The sequence below is a fragment of the Bos javanicus genome, chromosome 13, assembly GCF_032452875.1.
Source record: "Bos javanicus breed banteng chromosome 13, ARS-OSU_banteng_1.0, whole genome shotgun sequence".
Lineage (NCBI taxonomy): Eukaryota > Metazoa > Chordata > Mammalia > Artiodactyla > Bovidae > Bos > Bos javanicus.
In genome coordinates this window covers 6,461,165-6,486,177 of record NC_083880.1, presented here as the reverse complement: position 1 = coordinate 6,486,177, position 25,013 = coordinate 6,461,165, and the positions used below count along the sequence as shown (strand labels likewise).

Here is a 25,013-nt window from a genome sequence, read left to right as displayed (position 1 = left end):
AATAATGTATACATATATCAAATAACATTGTATACCTCAAATACATAAATTATTATTTATTAACTACACCTCAGTCAAGCTGGGGAAAAAAGAATGAAGGGTAGGAGAGGGGACTTAAGAGACTCAAGTGTACTGTATGTTTTTCCACTAGATCCTCTTGTATTGTAAAAAAAAAGGGTAAAAACACATATTTTAAACAACTGTGGAAACCCAAATGTGGACAGGAAATGTATATTTTTGAGGATTTGTTATTTTTGTTAGGAGTGATGGTAGTTGTATAGTTGTGTGAGAGGATGTTTTAATATTTGTCAATGCATGCTGAAGGCGTAAGGAGGGTGAAATGTTATAACCATTTTCTTTCAAATGGTTCATCAAAAATTAAATACATACATAAAGCAATTTTGGGAGAATTCTGAATCTAGATGCATTAGAGACTATATTGGAGATTGTTATATAATTTTTTTCACTTTTCTGCATGCTTGAAATTTTTCTTAGTAAAATGTTAATGAAAATATTTCTCTAGTGACTCAGCAGTAAAAAAAATCTACTTGAAATGCAGGAGCTGCAGGTTTGATACTGGATTGGGAAGATACTCTGGAGAAGGAAATGACAACCCACTCCAGTATTCTTGCCTGGGAAATCCCATGGACAGAGGAGCCTGATGGGCTACAGTCCATGGGGTAGCAAAAGAGTCAGACACCACTTAGTGACTGAACAACACGCAGCAAATGTCACTGGTAAGTAGACTTTAAATATCTGTGCAGTCCAGTCCAGTTCAGTTGCTCAGTCACGTCCAACTCTTCGCAACCGCATGGACTGCAGCACACCAGGGTGGTGTCATCTGCATATCTGAGGTTATTGATATTTCTCCCAGCCATCTACATTCTATCTTGTGCTTCATTCCACTTGGCATTTCTCATGATGTACTCTGCATATAAGTTAAATAAATAGGGTGACAATATACAGCCTTGACATACTCCTTTCCCAATTTGGAGCCAGTCCGTTGTTCCATGTCCCATTCTAACTGTTGCTTCTTGACCTGCATGCAGATTTCTCAAGAGAAAAGTAAGGTACTCTGGTAGTCCCATCTCTTTAAGAATTTTCCACAGTTTGTTGTGACTCCCAAAGGCTTTGGCATAGTCAATAAAGCTGAAGTAGATGTTTTTCTGGAACTCTTTTGCTTTTTCTATGATCCAACAGATGTTGGCAATTTGATCTCTGATTCCTCTGCCTTTTCTAAGTCCAGTTTGAACACCTGGAAGTTCTCAGTTCACATACTGTTGAAGGCTAGCTTGGAGAATTTTGAGCATTACTTTGCTAGCGTGTGAGATGAGTGCAATTGTGCGATAGTTTGAACATTCTTTGGTATTTGCCCTTCTTTGGGATTGGAATGAAAACTGACCTTTTCCAGTTCTGTGGCTACTGCTGAGTTTTCCAAATTTACTGGCATATTGAGTGTGGCATGTTCACAGCATCATCTTTTAGGATTTGAAAGAGCTCAGCTGGAATTCCATCACCTCCACTAGTTTCGTTTGTAGTGATGCTTCCTAAGGCCCACTTGACTTTGCACTCCAGGATGTCTAGTTCTAGGTGAGTGATCACACCATTGTCATTATCTGGGTCATTAAGATCTTTTTTCGTATAGTTCTTCTGCTTGTTCTTGCCACCTTTTCTTAATATCTTCTGCTTCTGTTAGGTCCATACCATTTCTGTCCTATATTTAAATATCAAAGCATTTTTGTTTCTGGTTAACTAATTTGCATATAGTAGCTTAATTTTTGCTCAATGCATTAGTGAATAAAGTATTCCTAGTGTTACTAATTAATAAATATTTACGCATTCATTCATTTTTTTAATTTTTAAATTTATTTATTTTAATTAGAGGCTAATTACTTTACAATATTGTATTGGTTTTGCCATACATCAACATGAATCCGCCATGGCTGTACAAGTGTTCCCAATCCTGAACCCCACTCCCACCTCCCTCCCCATACCATCCCTCTGGGTCATCCCAGTGCACCAGCCCCAAGCATCCTGTATCCTGCATCAAACCTGGACTGGCAATTCATTTCTTATATGATATTATACATGTTTCAATGACATTCTCCCAAATCATCTCCCCCTCCCTCTCCCACAGAGTCCAAAAGACTGTTCCATACATCTTTGTCTCTTTTGCTGTCTCGTATACAGGGTTATCATTACCATCTTTCTAAATTCCATATATATGCGTTAGTATACTGTATTGGTGTTTTTCTTTCTGGCTTACTTCACTCTGTATAATCGGCTCCAGTTTCATCCACCTCATTAGAACTGATTCAAATATATTCTTTTTAATGGCTGAGTAATAATTGTGTATATGTACCACAGCTTTCTTATCCATTCATCTGCTGATGGACATCTAGGTTGCTTCCATGTCCTGGCTATTATAAACAGTGCTGCGATGAACATTGGGGTACACGTGTCTCTTTTAATTCTGGTTTCCAAAGTGTGTATGCCCAGCAGTGGGATTGCTGGGTCGTATGGCAGTTCTATTTCCAGTTTTTTAAGGAATCTCCACACTGTTCTCCATAGTGGCTGTACTAGTTTGCATTCCCACCAACAGTGTAAGAGGGTTCCCTTTTTAACATAGATAATGCAATCCTCAGATTCTCCATTTCCAAATGAGATGACCCATAACAAGTGTTTTGATCACTTTTAGTGATTTACAGGAAACTGTAAAGTGCCTACTAACACTTAATATACTAATTTAGCCTACACATGTATATTTAGATTGACGCATTATATAAGATGCCATGTACCACCATGCCATGTATGGCCACCCAAGATGGATGGGTCATAGCAGAGAGTTCTGATGAAACATGATCCAGTAGAGGAGGGAATGGCAAACCATCCCGGTATACTTGCTGTGAGAGCCTCATGAATCGTATAAAAGGACAAAAAGATATGACACCAAAGATGAATCCTCCAGGTCTGAATGTGTCCAATACGGTGCTGGGGAAGAATGGAGGAGAGCTACTAACAGCTCCAGAAAGAATGAAGTGGCTGGGCCAAAGTGGAAATGATGCTCAGTTGTGGATGTGTCTGGTGATAAAAGTAAAATCTGATGCTGCAAAGAACAGTGTTGCATAGGAACCTGGAATTTTAGGTCCATGAATCAAGGAACATTGAATGTGGTCAAGCAGGAGATGGTAAGAATAAACATAGACATCTTTAGGAATCAGTGAACTAAAATGGACAGGAATGGGCAAATTTAATTCAGATGAACATTATGTCTACTACTGTGGTCAAGAGTCCCATAGAAGAAATGGAATAGCCTCCATAAATTAACAAAAGAGTCAGAAATGTAGTACTTGGGTGCAGCCTCAAAAATTGCAGAATGATCTCTTTTCATTTCAACATCACAAGCCATTTAACATCACAGTAATCCAAGTCTATGCCCCTACCACAAATGCTGAAGAAGCTGAAGTTGATCAGTTCTATGAAGACCTAGAAGACCTCCTAGAACTAACACCCCAAAAGATGTTCTATTCATCATTGGGGATTGGAATACAAAAGTAGGAAGTCAAGAGATACCTGGAGTAACAGGTAAGTTTGGCCTTGGAGGACAAAAATGAAGCAGGGCAAAGGCTAACTGAATTCTGCAAAGAGAAAGCATCAGTTATAGCAAATAACCTTTTTCAACAATCCAAGAGATGACTTTACACATGGGCATCACCAAATGGTCAATACTGAAATCAAATTGATTACATTCTTTGTAGCCAAAGATGGAGAAGCATATACAGTCAGCAAAAACAAGACCTGGAGCTAACTGTGGCTCAGATCATCAGCTTCTTATAGCAAAATTAATGCTTAAACTAAAGAAAGCAGGGAAAACTACTAGGGCAGCCATGTACAACTTAAATCAAATTCCTATGAATATGCAGTGGAGGTAATGAATAGATTCAAGGGGTTAATTCTTCAGTGTGCCTGAAGAACGGTGGATAGAGGCCTGTAACATTGTACAGGAGGCAGTGAACAAAACCATCCCAAAGAAAAAGAAAAACAAGAAGGCAAAGTGGTTATCTGAGAAGCCCTTACAAACAGTTAAAGAAAGAAGAGAAGTGAAAAGCAAGGGAGAAAGTGAAAGTTACATCAAACGAAAAGCAGATTTCCAAAGAAGAGCTTGGAGAGACAAGAAGGCCTTCTTCAGTGAACGAGGTATAAAACGAGAATAAAACAACAGAAGGGGAAAAACTAGAGATCTCTTCAGGAAAATTGGAGCTATTAAGGGAACATTTTGCCTAAAGATGGGCACTATAAAGGACATGAACAGTAAAGCCCTAGTAGATGCTGAAGAGATCAAGACGAGAGGGAAAGAATACATGGAAGAACTGTATAAAAAAGGCCTATGGCTATGGTGGTGTGGTCAGCCACCCAGAGCCAGACATTCTGAGAGCAAAGTCAAGTGGGCCTTAGGAAGCACTGCTGTTAATAAAGCTAGTGGATGTGACAGAATTCCAGTAGAACTATTCAAAACCCTAAAGGATGATGCCATCAAGGTGTTGCATTCAATATGTCAGCAAATCTGGAAGACTGAGCAGTGGACACAGGACTGGACAAGGTCAATCCTTATCCCAATTCCCAAGAGGGTGGTACTAAAGAGTGTGCTAACCATCAGACAATTGCACTCATCTCCCATACTAGTAAGGTCATGCTTAAAAACTTGCATGCTAGGCTTCAGCGTTATGCAAACCAAGAACTTCCAGATGTCCAAACTGGATTTAGAAAAGGAAGAGGAACCAGAGATCAAATTGCCAACATTTGCTGGATCATAAAGTTAGGGAATTCCAGAAAAACATGGACCTCTGTTTCATTGACTATGCCAAAGCCTTTGATGGTGTGGATCACAATAAACTGTGGAAAGCTCTTAGAGAGATGGGAATACCAGACCATCTTACCTGTCTCCTGGGAAACCTGTATGTGGGTTAAGAAGTGACAGTTAGAACCCTGTATGGAACAACCAATTGGTTCAAAATTGAGAAAGGAATACGACAGGGTTGTCTGCTGTCACCCAGTTTGCTTAATCTATATGCTGAGTACATCAAGGGAAATGCCAGGCTGGATGAGTTACAAGCTGGAATCAAGATAAGTGGGAGAAACAACAACAAACTCAGATATGTGGATGGTACCACTCTAATGGCAGAAAGCAAAGAGGAACTAAAGAGCCTCTTGATGAGGGTGAAAGAGCTGGCTTAAAGCTAAATGTTAAAAAGCAAAAGCAAACGAGGATCAGGGCACCCAGTCCCGCCACTTCATGGCAAATAGAGGGAGAAGAGGTGGAAGCAGGCTTTCTTCTTGGGCTCTAAAATCACTGTGTATGGTGACTGTAGCCCTGGAATCAGACTACATTTGCTTCTTGGGAGGAAAGCTATGATAAACCTAGACAGTGTGTTGGAAAGCAGAGACAATACTCTGCTGACAAGTGTCTGTATAGTCAAGGCTATGGTTTTCCCAGTGGTCATGTACGGATGTGAGAGTTGGACTGTAAAGAAGGTGGAATGCCAAAGAATTGGTGCTTTTGCACTGTGGTGCTGGAGAAGACTCCTGAGAGTCCCTTGGACAGTAATGAGATCCAACCAGTCAATATTAAGGGAAACAAACCCTGACTATTCATTGGAAGGACTGATGCTAAAGCTGAAATTCCAGTGTTTTGGTCATTTGATGTGAACAGCTGACCCATTGGAAAAGTCTCTGATGCTTGGAAGGATTGAGGGCAGAAGGAGAAGAGGGCATCAGAGGATGAGATGGCTGGATGACATTCCCGATGCAATGGACGTGAACCTGGACAAACTTTGGGAGATGGTGTGGGACAGAGAGTCCTGGCATGGTGCAGTCCATGGGGACGCAAAGAGTCAGACATGATTGGGCAACTGAAAAACAGCAAATTATGTAAAAAGCATGCTAATTTGAAATAATGTCTTCGTTACTGTCATAGTGTAAGCACCATTTGACTCCACCAACACCGGGTTCTACACTATATGCCTTTATTTCCTGTATACTGTTGGAGTTGCATGTATTTTTGGAATTAGTCCTGACAACCAAAAAAGTCTACCTGATAGATGAATATTTTTTATTTACATTATTTGGTTTTAAAGTAATTTTTGAAAAGCCTTTTTGTAATGATATTTTACACTTGCATTGTTCAGTCAAAAGCCCACAAAATCTTACTAAATCTTATTAAAATGGTTGACTCCTTATTTATCCATTACACCAGTGTTGTAATTGAGCAGGACCCTATGAAGCCTTCTCAGAATAGACCTCCACCCATGTCCTCCCCCTGCCTTTTGTCTGTAGAAAAACTAAAGTCAAAGAGTAAATTTAATCAGAGAAGGGAGAAAATGAAGAAAGAAAGGAAAATAGTCAAGCAAAACAAAATAATAATACTTTAGCCATTCAATAAATTCAGGGACCTTTAGCTTTTCCTGAATACTATAGATAATATTCTGAGCCTTGTCCTTTGAGCTGTTTTGCAGATACTGAAAACCCCTGTCAGATGGGAAAAGTGAGCTGCAGGCTGCTCATCAGCATGTAGACCCCAGACTGGTTGGAACCAGAAGGTTGATGATGCTGACAACCTCACCACAGCCAATCAGAAGAATGCCCATGACCTGACCGTGCCCTGCCCCTTAAACACTGTGAGTCCTCACTATACCCTCCAGGGTGGGACACTCAGTTTGGAAGCCCACTGTGGCCCCTTTGCCTGGCAAAGCAATAATACTATCCTTTTCTACTTCACCCCAAACTCTGTCTCTGCATTTCTATTTAACACTGGTGATTAGAAGCCGAGTTTTGGCAATAGTGTCTTCTCTCGACAACCCAAACTAATGTTATTGGATGTTGCTTTTGTCTAATATCTCCCCCAAGTGCTACCTGATGGTTTAAAATAATGAAAGTGAGAGAGCATTGCTTAACATGAGGGCTGGAATGGAAGGTGAAGGAAATAACCAACGCCTTGCATTGGGGAGCACAGGGCACTAATTGGATGTCTTCTGTGAACCAGCAACATGCCAGGTTCTAGGAATTCCTAGATGAATGAGCCAGACTCCATCCCTGCTCCTGAGATCGTGACCTCCCTCTGTGTCCTCACACCAGTCCTAGGTCTGATGATGGCCAGTGCCAATCTTCGGCTCCCTTCCTGGGTTCTGTTCTCTGTATGACCTTTGAACTGCATCCATCTCCAGCATTCTTGGTGACCTGCCAACCCAGTTAAGATCCACCTCCTGGTTCTTTCCACAACATAGGGATATGTAAGGGGATTCCTTCCTTCCTTACTTGTCCAGACTCTAGCAAAAGGGGCTGAGAGCCTCAGGAAATAGATCTGATAAAATTTCATAACTGGCTAGGTATAAGGTCAAGGGAGATCATGACAGTACCGGGGAGGAATGTTACTGGAATGTGGATAAGAGGAAGAGGGGAACAGAAGGAGATCTGCACATGGGAGGAGACAGTGAGTGTGCATGGAACCTGCGGAGTTGAGGTGCTGTCTGCTTGCCTAAGTGGAGTGTTTGGGGGCAGTTAGAGATGCAAGACAATCTCTTTAACAAGTGGTTCTGGGAAAACTAGTCAACCACTTGTAAAAGAATGAAACTAGAACACTTTCTAACACCATACACAAAAATAAACTAAAATGGATTGAAGATCTACATATAAGACCAGAAACTATAAAACTCCTAGAGGAAAACATAGGCAAAACACTCTCTGACATAAATCACAGCAAGATCCTCTATGACCCTCCTCCCAGAGTAATGGAAATAAAAATAAAAATTAAATGGGACCTAATTAAAATTAAAAGCTTTTGTACAATGAAGGAACCTATAAGAAAGGTGAAAAGACAGCCTTCAGAGTGGAAGAAAATAATAGTAAATGAAGCAACTGACAAATAATTAATCTCAAAAATATATAAAAAGCTCATGCAGCTCAATACCAGAGAAATAAATGACCCAATCAAAAAATGGGCCAAAGAACTAAACAGATATTTCTCCAAAGAAGACATACAGATGGCTAACAAACACATGAAAAGACGCTCAACATCACTCATTATCAGAGAAATGCAAATTAAAACCACAATGTGGTACCATCTCATGCTGGTAAAAATGGCTGCTATCAGAAAGTCTACAAACAACAAATGCTGGAGAGGGTGTGGACAAAAGGGAGCCCTCTTACACTGTTGGTGGGAATGCAAACTAGTACAGCCAGTATGGAGAGCAGTGTGGAGATTCCTTAAAAAACTGAAAATAGATCTGCCATTCGACCTAGCAGTCCCACTACTGGGAATACACACTGGGGAAACCAGAATTGAAAGAGACACATGTAGCCCAGGGTTCATTGCAGCACCGTACAATAGCCAGATCATGGAAGCAACCTAGATGTCTATCGGCAGATGAGTGGATAAGAAAGCTATGGTACATATACACAGTGGAATATTACTCAGCCATTAAAAAGAATGCATTTGATTCCATTCTAATGAGGTGGATGAAACTGGAGCCTATTATACAGAGTGAAGTCAGAAAGAAAAACACCAATACAGTATATTAATGCATATATATGGAATTTAGAAAGATGGTAACGATGACCTTATACACGAGACAGCAAAAGAGACACAGATGTAAAGAACAGACTTTTGAACTCTGTGAAAGAAGGCGAGGGTGGGATGATTTGAGAGAATAGCATTGAAACATATATATTACCATATGTGAAATAGATGACCAGTCCAGGTTTGATGCATGAAACAGGGCACTCAAAGCTGGTGCATTGGGACGACCCTGAGGGATGGGATGGGGAGGGAGCGGGGAGGGGGTTCAGGATAGGGGACACATGTACACCCGTGGCTGATTCATGTGAATGTATGGCAAAAACCACCACAATAGTGTAAAGTAATTAGCCTCCAACTAAAATAAATAAATTAATGTAAATGAGAAAAAAGAAAAAGAGAAAGGCCTGGCTGAAGTATAAGATGGGGGACTCAGCTACTTTGAGTGAGCCATGGTTAAAGGCAAACGTGATAAAGGACAAAATAAAAAAGAGTAGGAAGCATGGGACCAAATTTTGGGACCCCCTGATTTTAAGGGCACCATAGATGAAGAAGGGTGGGTGAAGGGTGCCAGTGTGGGTGACTTCAGAACCTTGATGTAACCTGCTCACAAATGAACCCCTTTGGCTGATTTAGAGGATGACTAAATCACACGTGAGTATATGATCAGTTGCTCGGTCATGTCCAACTCTTTGCAACCCTATGGACTGTGGCTGCAAGGCTCCTTTATCCATCGGATTTCCCAGGCAAGAGTACTGGAGTGGGCTGTCATGTCCTACTCCAGGGCATCTCCCCAACCCAGTGATTGAACCCATGTCTCCTTCATCTCCTGCATTGGCAGGCAGATTTTTTACCACTGCGCCACTTGGGAAGCTGGCCAAGTCTCATAGGCACATATAGGAAGAGAAACTTTCAGGACATTCAAGGCCATCCTGTGAGGATAGTGTGTTTTCCCCTTTTCCTTGTCTGACCTTAAAGCCCTTACTGAGCTCCATATATGGCCAAATCAATGGGAACTTTTTGCTTGAGTTGGCTTTCAGGCAAACCTGTGCTGTATGTAACAGACCGTCTACCTCTATGGAAATAAAACCCTCAGTTGGGTGCAGAGACTGGGCTTCTGTAACCCCCTTTTTTTTTTTTTTTGCCCCTGGGATTTGTTCTGGAAGATAGTTTTATCATGAAGAAGGGGTTTCCAACAGTGTCTGTTGGCCTCAACTGGTATCTGCTTTACTGTCTCTTATATGAGTTTATTTTTAATTTAATGTAATTTTGCTTGGCAGAAAATGAGATACCTTCATGGAGAGCAATGTTATTTGGAAATGTATAGGTCTTTCTTAATGGATGAAAAATAACACATTCACTGAATTTTTTAATGAAAACTGAAGTTGGTAGCACCTCTTGGGAAGGGTTTCTCAATCTGGTATTGGATAATTCTTTTGAAATATGAGAATCTGTACTGTCAAAATAAATAAAGCTTAAAATCTTGCTTAAAAGATTTGCTAGCCAAGGTCAACACAGCGTGGTAATCTGTGATGCACTTCCTTTGTTCTACCTATTAGAAATACATCTTTCGATGTTCTACTTTTTCTTTTGTAGCTCTGCTGCTGCTGCTGCTAAGTTGCTTCAGTTGTGTCTGATTCTGTGCGACCCCATGGACAGCAGCCCACCAGGCTCCCCCATCCCTGGGATTCTCCAGGCAAGAACACTGGAGTGGGTTGCCATTTTCTTCTCCAATGCATAAAACTGAAAAGTGAAAGTGAAGTCGCTCAGTCCTGTCTGACTCTTAGCGACCCCATGGACTTCAGCCTACCAGGCTCCTCCATCCATGGGATTTTCCAGGCAAGAGTACTGGAGTGGGGTGACTGGAAACCCCAATAGATCCTGAACTACCTTTCCCAGAGTGCCTGGTCATTTGGGACTCGGCGACCCACTGTGGGCTGTTTACTTCCTGCATTTCCATCAAGTGATGGAAATGAGCATGCGTGCTGTGCATGCTAAGTTGCTTCAGTTGTGTCCAACTCTTTGTGACCCTATTAGCTGTAGCCCTCCAGGGACTGTAGGATTCTATAAGCAAGAATACTGGAGTGGGTTGCCATGCCCTCCTCCAGGGGATCTTTCCAACCCAGGGATAATACCTGTGTCTCTAATGTCTCCTTCATGGGCAGGCAGGTTCTTTACCTAGATGGAAATGAGCAGGTCCATTCAAATGAGCAGGTCCCTTATTGGCTGCCTGTTTTTCACTGCTGTAGGCTAACATTGGGCTTTCCTGGGCTCAGGCAGTAAACCAATCTGTTTGCAATGCAGGAGACCAGGCTTCAGTCCCTGGCTTGGAAAGATCCCCTAGAGAATGGAATGGCACCCTAATCCAGTATTCTTACCTGGAAAATTCCATGGGCAGAGGAGCCTGGTGGGCTGCAAAGAGTTGGACAGGACTGAGCAGAGCACAGCACAACAGGCTACTATTAAAGAGGATAGGAAATAAAAAATATAGCCTCTTTTCCCCAGAATTGATAGCATAATGCTGTGGGGGTAGGGGAAAAAGTATAATCATAACATTGAGCAAAAAGTAATGTCATCAGAGTGACACAAATGGAGAGATTGTATCACATGGGGTGATCAGGGGTGGCTCCCTAAAGAAAGGGACATCTGAGCCCAGTCTTGAAGGGAGGCAGGGCCTGATGGCAGGGAGAGCTCGGGTGGGAGGGAGACTGCCTGGCTTCGGATTCAGGCATTTCACTTGCTGACTGTAAGACTTGATGCAAGTCACTTAATTTTTCTTGCTCTCAAATGCCTTCAATGTAAATGGAGCTAATAAGGTTTCTGTTGTTGTTCAGTAGCCAAGTCATGTCTGACTCTTTGTGACCCTATGAATGCACACCAGGTTTCCCTGTCTTTCACCATCACCCGGAATTTGCCCAAGTTCATATCCATTGTTTATTTTGAAAATTAAATTAGATAATAAATGCAAAGGACCTGTCCTAGAGCAAACACTCATTAAATGTTCCTGAAATCTTCTGAGTGTGATGATAAAGGGAACTGCTAGAATGAATGATACTGCTTTTAGAGAAATATTTGGGAAAGAGAAAGAATATGTATAGAGCCTTGGCCAGTACCTATATGTAGGGAGAAGCAAGAGACTGAGGACCCATGAGGAGGCAGTAAATGTGAGAGGGGACAAAGAGGTGGGGGTTAGAGGCATTGGGGGGTTGTTGTTGAGATACTGACGTTGAGAAAGACCATGATGCTTGGGTCATCTGGAATTGCAGCAACCATTTGTGGCCACAGGTGAAGACAGTTATGCACAAAAGATGGTAGAAAGAAGAAATGGAAAGACTTGATCCTTGATGACCAAGAGTTAAGGGATCAAAACAACCAATCCAGGGACCATCCACTTAGAGACTCTTCCCAACTCTAGACTCTTATTACATGAGAAAAACAAAATCTTATTTTTAATCTCCTTAAATTTGAGTCTTCCAGTACTGGCAGCTGAGGATCCAGCTGATCCAGTAGATCAGGTCTCTTCCCCAGTCAAGAGAGTAACAAGAACTGTAGGTGAGAGGCTGGTGGAGGTGAGTGGGACTGGTGTTCACCTAGTATTCACAATATATTCATCTCAGTTATTTCTCCTGAGCATCCATTCTGGTTGGCTAATGAGTGCCCGGTTCTGACTGATAAGTATACCTTCCTTACTGAGTGTGTACGCCGTATGTTGTGTTGTGTGTGTATAATAAACTTTCACTCACAGTGGCAGCTAAAACTCAAAGCAGCGCTCTCCTCAGTAGAATCCTCTATTTTTATTCTAAGACATTTGAGAATCTTTTTGACTTCAAAGTTGCCATTTATTTCTCTTCTAAAATACTTTGGAATGCCAGTTTGATTCGGCTGAAGTAGTAGAAATGATACAGCTCCAAAGCTTATGGAAGTGGAATGAAGCAAGAGAGATGAGAGTGCATAGTTCTACCTTAGCTGGAAGGGTACTTAATATCTTAAAGTTGCATTGCATTTTAAGAAATGAGTATTGTAATCACAGTCTGCTATAGATATAAATGTTTAGAAATGCTTTATCAAACTCCTATGTCTAGTCTAACTCGTATCATCTTGTCACAAACATGTGGGCTGCTTTCATTTCACATCCTGATACCCTGATTTTTATGCCCTTCCAAACCTTCTCTCACGCTGACACGTTCCTGTAATTTTTTTGGTGTCCACTCCTTTTTTGACTGTCCTCTGTTGCCCGCCTCCTTTACGCCACCCTTTATACCTTTGCCTGCCTAATATCCACTGTTTAAGACCTAGGTCTGTCTTCACTTCCTAAAAAGATCCAGGCTGGGTGTTCTCACTGCACAACACCATTGTAATACTCATCACATTGTATTACAAAAATATTTTAAAAAGACAGGTTATTTAATAAAAGGACAGAAAATAAAGGATCACTTGCAAAAAATAATAGCTGTTATTATCTCTCACTTAGGCCTTTTGAATGTTTCAAATATTTTCACACTAATGTCCATTGTGGGGGAGACTGGCTGTGAGCATCAAACCACTTCCCTCTCCTCTTTCTCACAGCTGGGCTACAAGTCCCACATCCGTTGCAGACAAGCGTGATGGTGTGACTGAGTTCTGATCAGTGTGAAATTGGTAGAACTGAAACGTGCCATCTCTGAGCCTGACCTGTGGCTCTCTCCTGACCCGTCTCTTTCTCTCTTTGCCCTGTTGCCATCTGAATGCTGACGGCTGTTGTGACCGTGGAAGCTACCCAGTCTAGTCTGCAGAGCTTTTCTCATCCTGGTGACCTGAATGGCCATGTGGAGCAGAGTCGTCACCATTTACCCCTCCAGATTCCTATAAGTGCCCATTGGACTTCATGGGAATGAGAAATAAACTTATATCGGGTTCTGCCATGAGATTTGGTGGTGCATTTTTTAAAGTATTGTAACAAATGTTTTTATTTTGGCTGTGCCGAGCCTTTGTTGCTGTGTGTGGGCTTTCTCTAGTGGTTCGAGGGTTACTCTCTAACTGTGGCATGTGGGCTTTACGCTGTGGCGGCCTGTCTTGTGGGGCACAGGCCCTAGAGTGTACAGGAGTCAGTAGTAGCACCCCGTGGGCTCAGTCGTTGTGGTGTATGCGCTCAGTTGATCCTGGGCATGTGGAATCTTCCTGGACCAGGGATGGAACTGTGTCCTTTGCATCTACAGGTGGATTCTTAACCACTGGACCACCAGGGAAGTCTGGTGACTCATTTTTTAAATATTGCCTTAATATTATTAAAATATTATCTTGAAGAATAGATACTTCATGTCTAAATCTTGCTTAGAAGGGTTTGGAAGAAGCCTGGGAACTAAGTTACTTCCCCAAGGAAAAGAATACATCAGGACCTGTCTGCATTGGCCAATATTTTAATTTAAATCTGGCGAGTGTAAATTGGCGTGGCCATTGTGGAAATGGTATGAAGGTGCCTCAGAAAATTTTAAAACAGGACAACCGTATGATCAGGAGTTCCACTCCTGAGTAATTATCTGAAGAAAATTAAAACATTGATTTAAAAAGATATATGTACCCCAGTGTATGTATGTACAGTGTGTGTGTATGTATATGTGTGTGTGTAATATATATATATATAAAAATGGAATAATACTCTGGTATTAAAAAATAATGAATTCTGCCATTTGCAACCACATGGATAGACCTGGAGGGTATTATGCTTAGTAAAATAAGTCAGAGGAAAACAAATACTGTAATTTCTCTTTTATATGTAGTATCTAAAAAACTAAAACAAATGAATATAATAAAGCAGAAATAAACTCATAGATACAGAGAACAAACTAGTGGTTACCAGCTGGGAGGGGCAAGCTAGGGAAAGGTGATTAAGAGGTACAAACCACTATGTAAAAAATAAATCAGATACAAAGGTGTAATGTACAACACAGGGAATGTAAAGAATATTCTATAATAACTTTAAATGTAGTATAATCTATTCAAGTATTGAATCATTTTGTCATACACCTGAAACTGTATTGTAAATCAACTATAATTTAAAAAAAAGATGAAATGAGATAATCAATCAAATCAATGTTGCCCAATGATTCTGGGCAAGCTTATTCCAGAAAGCTGAGCCAAAGATTTAATTCTTGGTATATTGAGCATCTCTGTGTGAAGTGGTGCATGACAGAAAGAATCACATTAAAAGATTTAGGCCTCAGTGTCCACAGAAGTCAGAAAGACAGACAGACAGGTAATAAACATGGAAATTCTTGAAGGCACAAGGTCTTTATGTATTAGCTACTCCAAACTTTCTTTGTCATGGTGCACAAGTTCAGTCGTTGAGAGGTCAAGTCGCTTTCCCCGCGTTTTCGGCTTGCCCATCCACCACCACCAGGGAAGTTAGGGAACAAGTCAGGGCCGCCCATGAAGAGTCCCAGGCTTCCACAGTGGGAAGTGAAGGAGTCACAGAAAAGGTCGGATGGCTTGGAGGGACTAAATGAAGTCCTTAGGAGCAAGCCACACGAAGATCTGCGTAGGAGTGAGTGAATGAGACAGAGCCAAGACTGGGAAACGCTGAGGGAGGAGGTGAGGGTCTCTCAGGACAGGAGAATCAGCACAGGCACTTCGTGGTGGAAACGAGAGGAATGGGACCTTGCAAGGACCTCATTTCCTGCCTGTTTGGAGATGAAATGTGTAGTGCCTACTGGAACCGAATAGGCCTACACAGCAGGATGAGCCAGACCTTTCCCAGGATCTTGCCTGATTTGACGGCTGGGGTGGAGTCTCTAAGTCAGGTGGACATAATTGAACTTTGGAACAAAGCGGTCATCCTTCATCAGCCTGTAATGACTGCAGTGTTCTAATCTTACCTACAGCCAGCTGGATCACTTGAGGAGCACAGCTTTTCTGAAGCTATCCTGATAAGCCAGAGAAAGCAATGCACACGTGTTTCAATATCACTGAGATTAACTACCACCCACTGTCTTCTTGTTAAGTTATAATTCCTCAGTCCAGGTGAGAGAGCGTTCGTCAAGTTAAGTTTTGAGGTGCTCAAAACTTAAACTTCTGAGACATGACAGATTGGAACATATTGCAGAAATAAATTAGCCATGGGACTGGCTCTTTTTCCTTCCCAGATGGGCATGAGTAGCTGTCAACTCTCCTGAGAAGGCTGACTACCATGTTTATGCAGCTATGCCTGGCAGTGGACGAGTCATTCGGGTTGTTTTATCTTATGACTTCCATCCTCCTGGTGCTTATGGGCCAAGGAAGGGGGTGGGGGGAGAAAATATTCTTATCTACCTAAAACCAGCTGGATCACTTGAGGAACACAGAGCTTTTCTGTGCGTGCAGAATACATCTCAGGACCAGAGACCAAGAAGTCTTCAGTGACAACATCTAATCTAACAACATCTAAAGCAGTGGAAAAAGCAAACCAGAAATTTAATGGCTTTCCATATTTATACATTTGTTCATTTTTTCCCTTCCTTTTTTTTAAATTTTCTGATTGAAATATAATTTTTTGTTTTAATTAGGAACTCTTTTTTAATTGAAGTATAGTTGACTTACAATGTTGTATTAGTTTCAGGTGTACAGCAAAGTGGTTCAGTTACATATATACATGAATCTATTCTTTCACGGAGAAGGCGATGGCACCCCACTCCAGTACTCTTGCCTGGAAAATCCCATGGATGGAGGAGCCTGGTGGGCTGCAGTCCATGGGGTCGCTAAGAGTCGGACACGACTGAGTGACTTCACTTTCACATTTCACTCTCATGCATTGGAGAAGGAAATGGCAACCCACTCCAGTGTTCTTGCCTGGAGAATCCCAGGGATGGGGAAGCCTGGTGGGCTGCTGTCTCTGGGGTCGTACAGAGTCGGACACGACTGAAGTGACTTAGCAGCAGCATTCTCTTTCAGATTCTTTTCCATTATAGGTTACTATAAGATATTGAGTAGTTTCTTGTGCTACACTGTAGGTCCTTGTTGTTTATCTATTTTCCATATAGGAGTATGTATGTACTAATTCCAAACTTCTAATTTATCCCTCCCCCTGCATTTCCCCTCTGGTGATCATAGGTTTATCTTTTACGTCTATGAGTCTATTTCTGTTTTGTAAATAAGTTCATTTGTATCATTTTTTTTAGATTTCACATATAAGTGATATTATATGATATTTGTCTTTCTCTTACTTAGACTTACTTAGTACGATTATCTGTAGGCATATTTGTTCAGTCATTTGTTTATTTGTTGTCCATGGCTTCCTTCTTGCCATAAAACAGAGATGAGTAGTTGGGACAGGAACTGCGTGCCCCAAAGAGCTGAAAATATTATCTGGCCTATTGCAGAGAAAGTTTGCCAACTCCTGGTCTAAAGGGAAATGCAGATGCAAAACAATTACTTACAAAAAGGGAAATGATGAATAAGTCATGGGGCTATGGAGTGGATAGGACAGGATCTGACCTTGTAAAAGAAAAGAGAAAGGTCTCCCTCAAGAAGACAATGCTTAAAATAAGATCTGCATGAAATTAAAAGATGTGTGCTACTTGGAAGAAAAACTATGACAAACCTAGACAGTGTATTAAAAAGCAGAGATATCACTTTGTTGACAAAGGTCCATATAGTCAAACCCATGGTTTTTCTAGTAGTCATGTACAGATGTGAGATTTGGACCATAAAGAAGGCTGAGCACCAAAGATTTGATGCTTTTGAATTGTGGTGCTGGAGAAGACTCTTGAGAGTCCCTTGGACAGCAAAGAGATCAAACTAGTCCGTGCTAAAGGAAATCAACCCTGAATATTCATTGGAACAACTGATACTGAAGCTGAAACTCCAATCTTTTGGCCACTTGATGAGAAGAGCCAACTCACTGGAAAAGACCCTGATGGGCAAGATTCAGGGAAGGAGGTGAAAGGGGGTGACAGAGGATGAGATGGTTGGATGGCATCAAATTCCGGGAGATAATGAAGGACAGGGAAGCCTGGTGTGCTACAGTCCATGGGGTCACAAAGAATCGGACGTGACTGAGTGACTGAATAAAAAGTCAGTAGGATTTAACAAAGTGCAGTGTTCCCAGCAGGAGGAAGAGCCTGGAAACTGTGGGGAGGGAAGGCGGTACGGTAGCAGGCTGGCAGGGACTAGCGAGGGGCTGGTCAGTTCTAAAGGGGAAATGTCATCCACTTTGTCCATCATTAGTATTCCAGTGCCTAGAAGGTCATCTGATACGAAGTAGGTATCCAACAAATATCTGTTGAATAAATGGATAAATCCGCTGGGGAGGTTGTACAGAGCTTGTAAACTGAGTTTAGGATCAGAGGTTTGATCCTAAGGGAGGCCATTGATGAGTTTTAAGCAAATGCTGGTTTAAAATCTGATCTGATATCTGATATCTGTTTTCATAAGAGCCCCTGCAAAGCCATGAGTGGATCTTCAGGGAACCCCAACATTCAGTGATTCACAGTGATTCATGGTTGTGTGGTTGGTAATTCTGACAAAGACAGATAGCTTATGATATCGCTTATATGGAGAATCTTTTTTAAAAAATCATACAAGTGAACTTATTTATAAAACAGAGACTCATAGAGAGCACACATATGGCTAACAGGGTGTGTGTGGGGGGTAAGGATGGCAGGGAGGGATGGACTAGGAGTTTGGGATTGACTGTACACATTGCTATTTGAAATAGATAACCAGCAAGGATCTTTCCATTCTGCACAGAGAACTCTACTCAGTATTCTGTAATAATCTAAATGGGAAAAGAATTTGAAAAAATAGATACAGGTGTATATATGTATACACACACACACACATATACAGCTGAATCATTTTGCTGTACACCTGAAGCTACCACAACATTGTTAATCAACTACACTCCAATATAAAATTTAAAAAGTCTTTCTTGTATCCACTGAGGAAGAATATTTGATGAAGCAAACTCATTCTGCTGATTCTGAAAGTTGGAACCTACGAGCCAAAATCAAAAGGAAAGTGTCTCCTAAGCTACCTGAGAGTGAATTAACACCAGAGATGAGCTTTGCCACACAAGTGAGGTGTGTGCTGTGGCATTCCTTTCTCTTGCCAGGCAGCTGGTGACTCATAGGTCAGTTGAAACGAGGGTAGGGCTCCAGAGCCACACAAAATGTGGTCCTGAGTCATTTGGCTGAGCTCAGGGAACTGAACTTGAAGTATAAACAATGGCTTTTCTCTTTGAATCAAATGGAAACACTTTCTTCTTGGCCTTTGATTATGCTGAACCCCTGAACCCTCTGAACCCCAACCAGAACTTCTCATTCCCTGAAGATGGACCAAGCAGTACCTGCCATTGAGTAACCTGAAGAAGCAGAAAGCCCCCTACCAAGAAAGTTGCACTGGTCTCCCTTCCCTGTGTGTTTATCAGGATTTGGCTCATGGTTTCACAGACCTATTCTCCTTTACCTTCCTTCCTCCTCTGCCCGTCACCCTATAAAATCCCTTATATTTTATGCACGTCTAGAACAGTCTAGGTTCAGTTAACCTATAACCTGGCTCATTCTTTGCTTGCCTTTGAAGAGAGAATGTGTCCTTAAAGAGGCACTGCTTGAATGCATACAATTTCTCTGGCTGAAATCTTCAGTTTTCATGGAAGGCAGTGTGCATTTGATTTTCCATGAAAACCTTTTGCTTCTTGGGAAAGTAGACATAATGTCTCCAACCAACCAATTTCCCAAGAGTATGGTACCACAATGATTTGTTTCTTTGCTTCCAAGAAAACCTGATAACATTCACGGTCACACCTGTAATTATCTGATTAACTTTTTTTTTTTTTTAGAAAAAGTTATTCTGTACTGTGGTATACAATACAGAAAAAAAATTAAAAGTAACTTCTCCCAGAGCAAGGCTAGTCTTGATTAGTTTTTACCTGTACTCCTGAATCAACCATTTAGAAGTTACAGGCATTTTTTTTTTTTTTAACCATCATAATTTATGGGCCCTAAGTAATGGACAGACACAAAGCATGAGTCATCTGACTGGTATAAAGATTGATATAACACTTAAAAAACGTAAACTGATATTCACAGCCTATTTATTTCAGCCATTGGGTCATTATCTCAGGCCACCCTGTGGAGAACTTTTGTGTCTTTGCATATAGGTACCTATATGTGGTGGGCTTGGAAAGAACTAATCAGTGAGAAGCATAGTCCAATGAATGAAATGGCAGCCCCTCTTGCATAAACTTACAAACCAGTCCATCAAACCTTACATCAGTTGTGGGATTTACCCAGATACCCTCGTTATTTGCATGGTTTGGCAAAAGACCTTGTTGTCAAGGGCTCCACCAGGGTTTGTTTTGGATTCTGCACTTTGAGAAACGGTACTGTGTAGAAGCTCTAGAAACTGGTAGTGGACAGGCGTCTGTCTTATCCCGGATTGGCCGTTCTGAGATATTGCGCAAGTGAGTCTCAGTTCTGTTCTTTATTGAGAAATATGTTGCTAAGACCTATACAATGAGATTTCATGCTTCTCTGAGATCTGAGATCAATTCTGCTATGAATCTTCTAGTGTTTGAGAATATCTGGAGCCCAGTTTCTTTCAGACTATCAAAGTAGATGACTGGGAAACAGGCCTTGTTGCAAGACGTAAGAATCCTTACCACATCATCAATGTCATTGCTTCAGGGAACTTCAGCAAAGGAACCAAGAAGTGAATTGACTTGCATTCCCATGCTGGGTCTGGAAGCAAGCCTTCATGATGGCACACACACTTAAAAATGAAATTGAGGATTCACGAAGGCTCAGAAGAAGGTAATTCTGAGGAACACACATGCTATATGCCATAAACATGTAAAGACAAAGGTCAATGATTTTTAAAGAAAGATTTATAGGAAGTTGTGCTATCTGATGTGCCATGTAAAATCACTTTGCTGCCTGGCTATGAAAATCTAAGATAGGAATTAACATTATTCAAGACTTGTACAATCTCATAGATTTAAAAAAATTACTACGACTGACCCCCAAAGCTGCTTTTCTAAGTGTAATGACCAAAATAGCACTTCATATCTTGCTATGAATATATCTACTGAAGACTAGAGGCACTGATTTTCTGTAACTTCCTGCCTGTTCTTGTGAGGAATAGTTGATGCAGTTGGTATGCAGAGTATGGGCCTACTGTGTGTCTAGTCCTTTGAGACATCCCTGAACTTAGAGGCAAAATATGTCTGAGATTCTTGTCTAACTCTTTCCCCTTCATCCATGCGTCTTTGGTCTCATTATTTTTCTGAGCCCAGTTTTTTCCATCCATGAAATGGGTCAACAGCCTTCAAAACTTCACAGCATAGTTGTGAGAGTCCAACAAGATCTTGGATATAAGGATCATTACAGCTGATGCTGAAAGTTAAAAGGGGCCAGGCAAGCACTGGTTAAGTTTCAAGAAATCATTTTGAGTCTTTGCATGTGCTATCATATTTACTTCTTACACAGGATCCACTGGGCAGACACTACTATTATCCTCATCTTCCAGATGAGGAAACTGAGGCACAGAGATTAAATCACTTTCCCAAGGCCACAAAATGATGATGTGAAGCTGAAATTCAAGCCCAAGCAGTGCTAAGGGGAGGCCCTGCTCCCAATCTCTATATGATGGTTCAGTTTAAGAGAACAGTGGGGCTGTGAGATGTGGCAACCATTTATGCGATACTGCTTGGGTGCATCTGAGTTACTTCAGTCATGCCCAACTCTTTGTGACTCTATGGATCATAGCCCACCAGGCTCCTCTGTCCATGGAATTCTCCAGGCAAGAGTACTGGAGTGGGTTGTCATGCCCTCCTCCAGGGGAATCTTCCCAACCCAGGAATTGAACCTGCGTCTCATGTTTTCTGCATTGGCAGGCAGCTTCTTTACTACTAGCGCCAACTGGGAAGCCCTTATGTGATATTAGGGGTCGTAATAGCCTCCTAATACTTGCCTTCCATGTGGGTGATTATCTCACTTCTTTGGATCTTGGATCCTTATATGTGAAATTTGAAAGTGATAGGTGAGAATTAACAATATTTCAAAAAGCATAAACATTTGGCGGGATCTTGTGTGTAGCAGCAATCATTAACTCTAAATAAATATTGATTTCTCTGACATATTTTTTCTAAGATACACAAAGAAGGAGGCTCCCTCTGTGTGTCTTTTATTTGGAGAAATAGGAAAAAAGAGGCCTTTACATCTTACATGAGACAAATGCAATTTTGCAGCATCAATTTTGAAGTCAAAGCTAAAGAATTTGCAATTGCAGGTACCACTGCTGCTGCTGCTAAGTCACTTCAGTCGTGTCTGACTCTATGCGACCCCATAGACGGCAGCCCACCAGGCTCCCCCGTCCCTGGGATTCTCCAGGCAAGAACACTGGAGTGGGTTGCCATTTCCTTCTCCAATGCATGAAAGTGAAAATTGAAAGTGAAGTCGCTCAGTAGTGTCCGACCCCTAGCGACCCCATGGACTGCAGCCCACCAGGCTCCTCCGTCCATGGGATTTCCAGGCAAGAGTACTGGAGTGGGGTGCCATTGCCTTCTTCAGCAGGTACCACTATGAATCATCAAATACCTTAGTCCCTGCCTGATTACTTTTACAGGTGGGAGGTTTCCAATAAAATGGATCTTTCCAGAAAGGTCCTTGGTTGAGGTATCAAGAAACTGGAATGATGAGGGTGTCTCACACTGGTGTAACCTCTGAGATAGCCACTTAGCTTTGTTGAACCTCATTACTCCACATGTAAGAAAGACAGGGCATGGAATGGAAATGTAAGAATTTCTATACTAAGTTCCTTTCCTGTTCGCTGGATTATACTAAAGAAAAAAAAAAGAGGAAAATGGCTCTTGATCTCTGCAGAATTACAGATGTACAGCAGGGGAGTTTCTCAAGAGGGAGCGGCTCTGCTGAGTCCTTATTTCATCTCTGCTGTGCTGGGCTAAGTCGCTTCAGTTGCGTCCGACTCTTTGCGACCCTACAGACTGTAGCCCTCCAGGCTTCTCTGTCCATGGGATTTCGCAGGCAAGGATACTGGAGGGGGCTGCCATGCCCTCCTCCAGGGGATCTTCCTGACCCAGCGATCAAACCTGCGTCTCTTATGTCTGCTGCATTAGCAGGCATGTTCTTTACCACTAGAGCCACCTGGGAAGCCCATCTTCCATCTCACTAGATGTGAATTTACACACCACTCAGTTGTTTTGTCCAGAGGTTAAGCTCTCCAATGTCAAGTGAGTGGTTTTTATAAATCTTGCTACAGTCAAAACTACATTATGGAACTCTTTTCAACAAGAGAAATCAAAAGGTGATATAAGCCAAAATTCAATGTAAATTTTGCCTCAAAAGAAAAAAAAAAAAGAGCTATGGACAAATATTGCAGTCCGGCTAATACTTAGGGGTTGGATGTGCTGATTTTACAATTTTCTTTGAAATGCACCAAACATATGGATTGATGGCTGAGTAGAGGGATGTGCAGACAGAAAAAAGCGTGGTGAAACAAATACAATAAAATGTTAATTGCAGATTCTATGTGGTAGGTATATGAGTATTCACTGCAGAACTCTTTTAATTTTCTGTAAGTTTGAAATTATTCACAAAAAAAAAAGTTTAAAGAAAAGGCTTTTTTTTTTTCTTCTAATGATTAAAAACACAGACCTTGGGGCCAGTCTCCACTAACAGGAGGTTTAATCTTAAGCAAATTTACTGAACTTTTCTATAATATAAAAATGCTTTGCATAATTAAGTTCATAAGGTTCTGAGAATCAAATAAGCTTGTATTTAGAAAATTCCTAGCATACAGTGTGATGCAAAATTTGTTAAATTAAATATTAAAAATCATCTCATATACAGGGTCATGAATGGGAAAGCAAGTTATTCTGGTTTTTCTTGGATATGCGATCCTGAGAATGCAGAATTTTTATTAAAACCAGATAACAGGTCTCTATACCCTGAGGTATTAGTTATTTTCCTTCTAATCCAGGCATATTTCATCTTCTATTAAGAGGTAGTAGAATCATCAGGATAAATTAATAACATTTATTTCTTTTTTAATTTCCTTTAAAAAGTTCTTCTTGCTGAAAGCACATTCCCTAACCCCAGGCTTAGATTATACCTAATATTTGGATATCAACATAAAAAGTATGTAGTGACCTGGTCACACAAAATAATCTAGCAATCTACTGATGTTTAAAAAGAGGGAAGTAAACAGTAGTTACGTTCTCCAACAAAGGATAGGAAACCTTTCATTACTAATTAATTAATTACTAATAATTAAATTAGTAATTAATTAATAAGAGGTTAGACAGTTCAAAACCTACAAAGTAGACTATGTATCATATGGGTGGGGCCTTTTCCATCTTTTAAAGAACCAGAACCAGCAAAGGAAATAAAGCAAGCTGAAATCAGGTCTTTAATCACTGTGCAACTATTATTGAGCACCTACTGTGTACTGGCTCTGGTTGAGGTTCCGGGGATTCAGCAGTGAGTAAGATGGAAATCTCAGCTAGAGCCTAGCTCCCATTCTAGAACCAGAGGCAGACAAATACAGAGGAAATAAATCTATGTGTATACATGCAGATGGTGTTAAGTACTAAAGAAAACAAGCAGTTAAGGGAGGCAGGAAGCAAGGAGGTTTGCAATTTTGATAGGATTGTGAGTAGCATTTGACTTGAAAGGAGGGAGGTATAGTCACGTGGATTTCTGGGAAGTACAAATGGGAGAGGATGTAGGGATATCCCCAGGTGGGCAGGTCCTGGGCTCCTGGCTCAAGTGTGACTAGAACACCCCAAGCACCCAGAAAGGGGCAAGAGCTGAGTCATGGATGGATCAGAGTGCCCATGGTGCCTGTGGTCATTGTAAGGATCTCAGCTTTTACTCTGAGTGAAATGGGGTCCATGGGGAGGATCTGGGCAGAAGCTCACTCTGCCCAAATGACACCAAGCTCTTGATGTCATTTCAAAAGGATCATTCTGCTGCTGTATTGAGAGCAGTCTTGCTGATCGTAGTGGAGGGGGCGCAGGGGTGGAAGCAGGGTATGAAATTTAAAAGATGTCTATAAGCTTTTTAATCATCTTTCCATTGAGAGGTAGGTGTTTGTTTTTTTAAATTTGTTTGTTTGCTTTTGCTTTCAAAAAAGACTTTAACTACAGATCTAATACATTTTTACCCAGAGAAAGACAAAAAATGCAATTGCCATACGACATCACAAAGCATTCTACTTTGTTCTGTCTTCATTTATAATACCAATGAAAAAAAATACAATGCAATTGAAAAAAAATATCTCTACACTTACAAGAGTCTTGCATAATAAAGCCAGTCTGCCTCGATCAAAGTAACATCATAACAAATACAATAAGAGCATCATCAACTTGCTTTCCAAGCATATTCTTAAATTTACTCCTTTACTTTTGGTAAAAATCTAAGTAGGCATTATATGCCTGTTTATTCTCAAAGACTGTGCTTGAAGCTGGTGGGCT

At 41.1% G+C, this 25,013-nt stretch overlaps 1 protein-coding gene across 1 annotated transcript in view; it reads right to left on the bottom strand.

Moving 5' to 3' along the window:
* The window catches only part of SPTLC3 (serine palmitoyltransferase long chain base subunit 3), a 148,076-nt gene that overhangs the window by 112,189 nt on the left and 10,874 nt on the right, over positions 1-25,013 (bottom strand). The window lies entirely within an intron of this gene.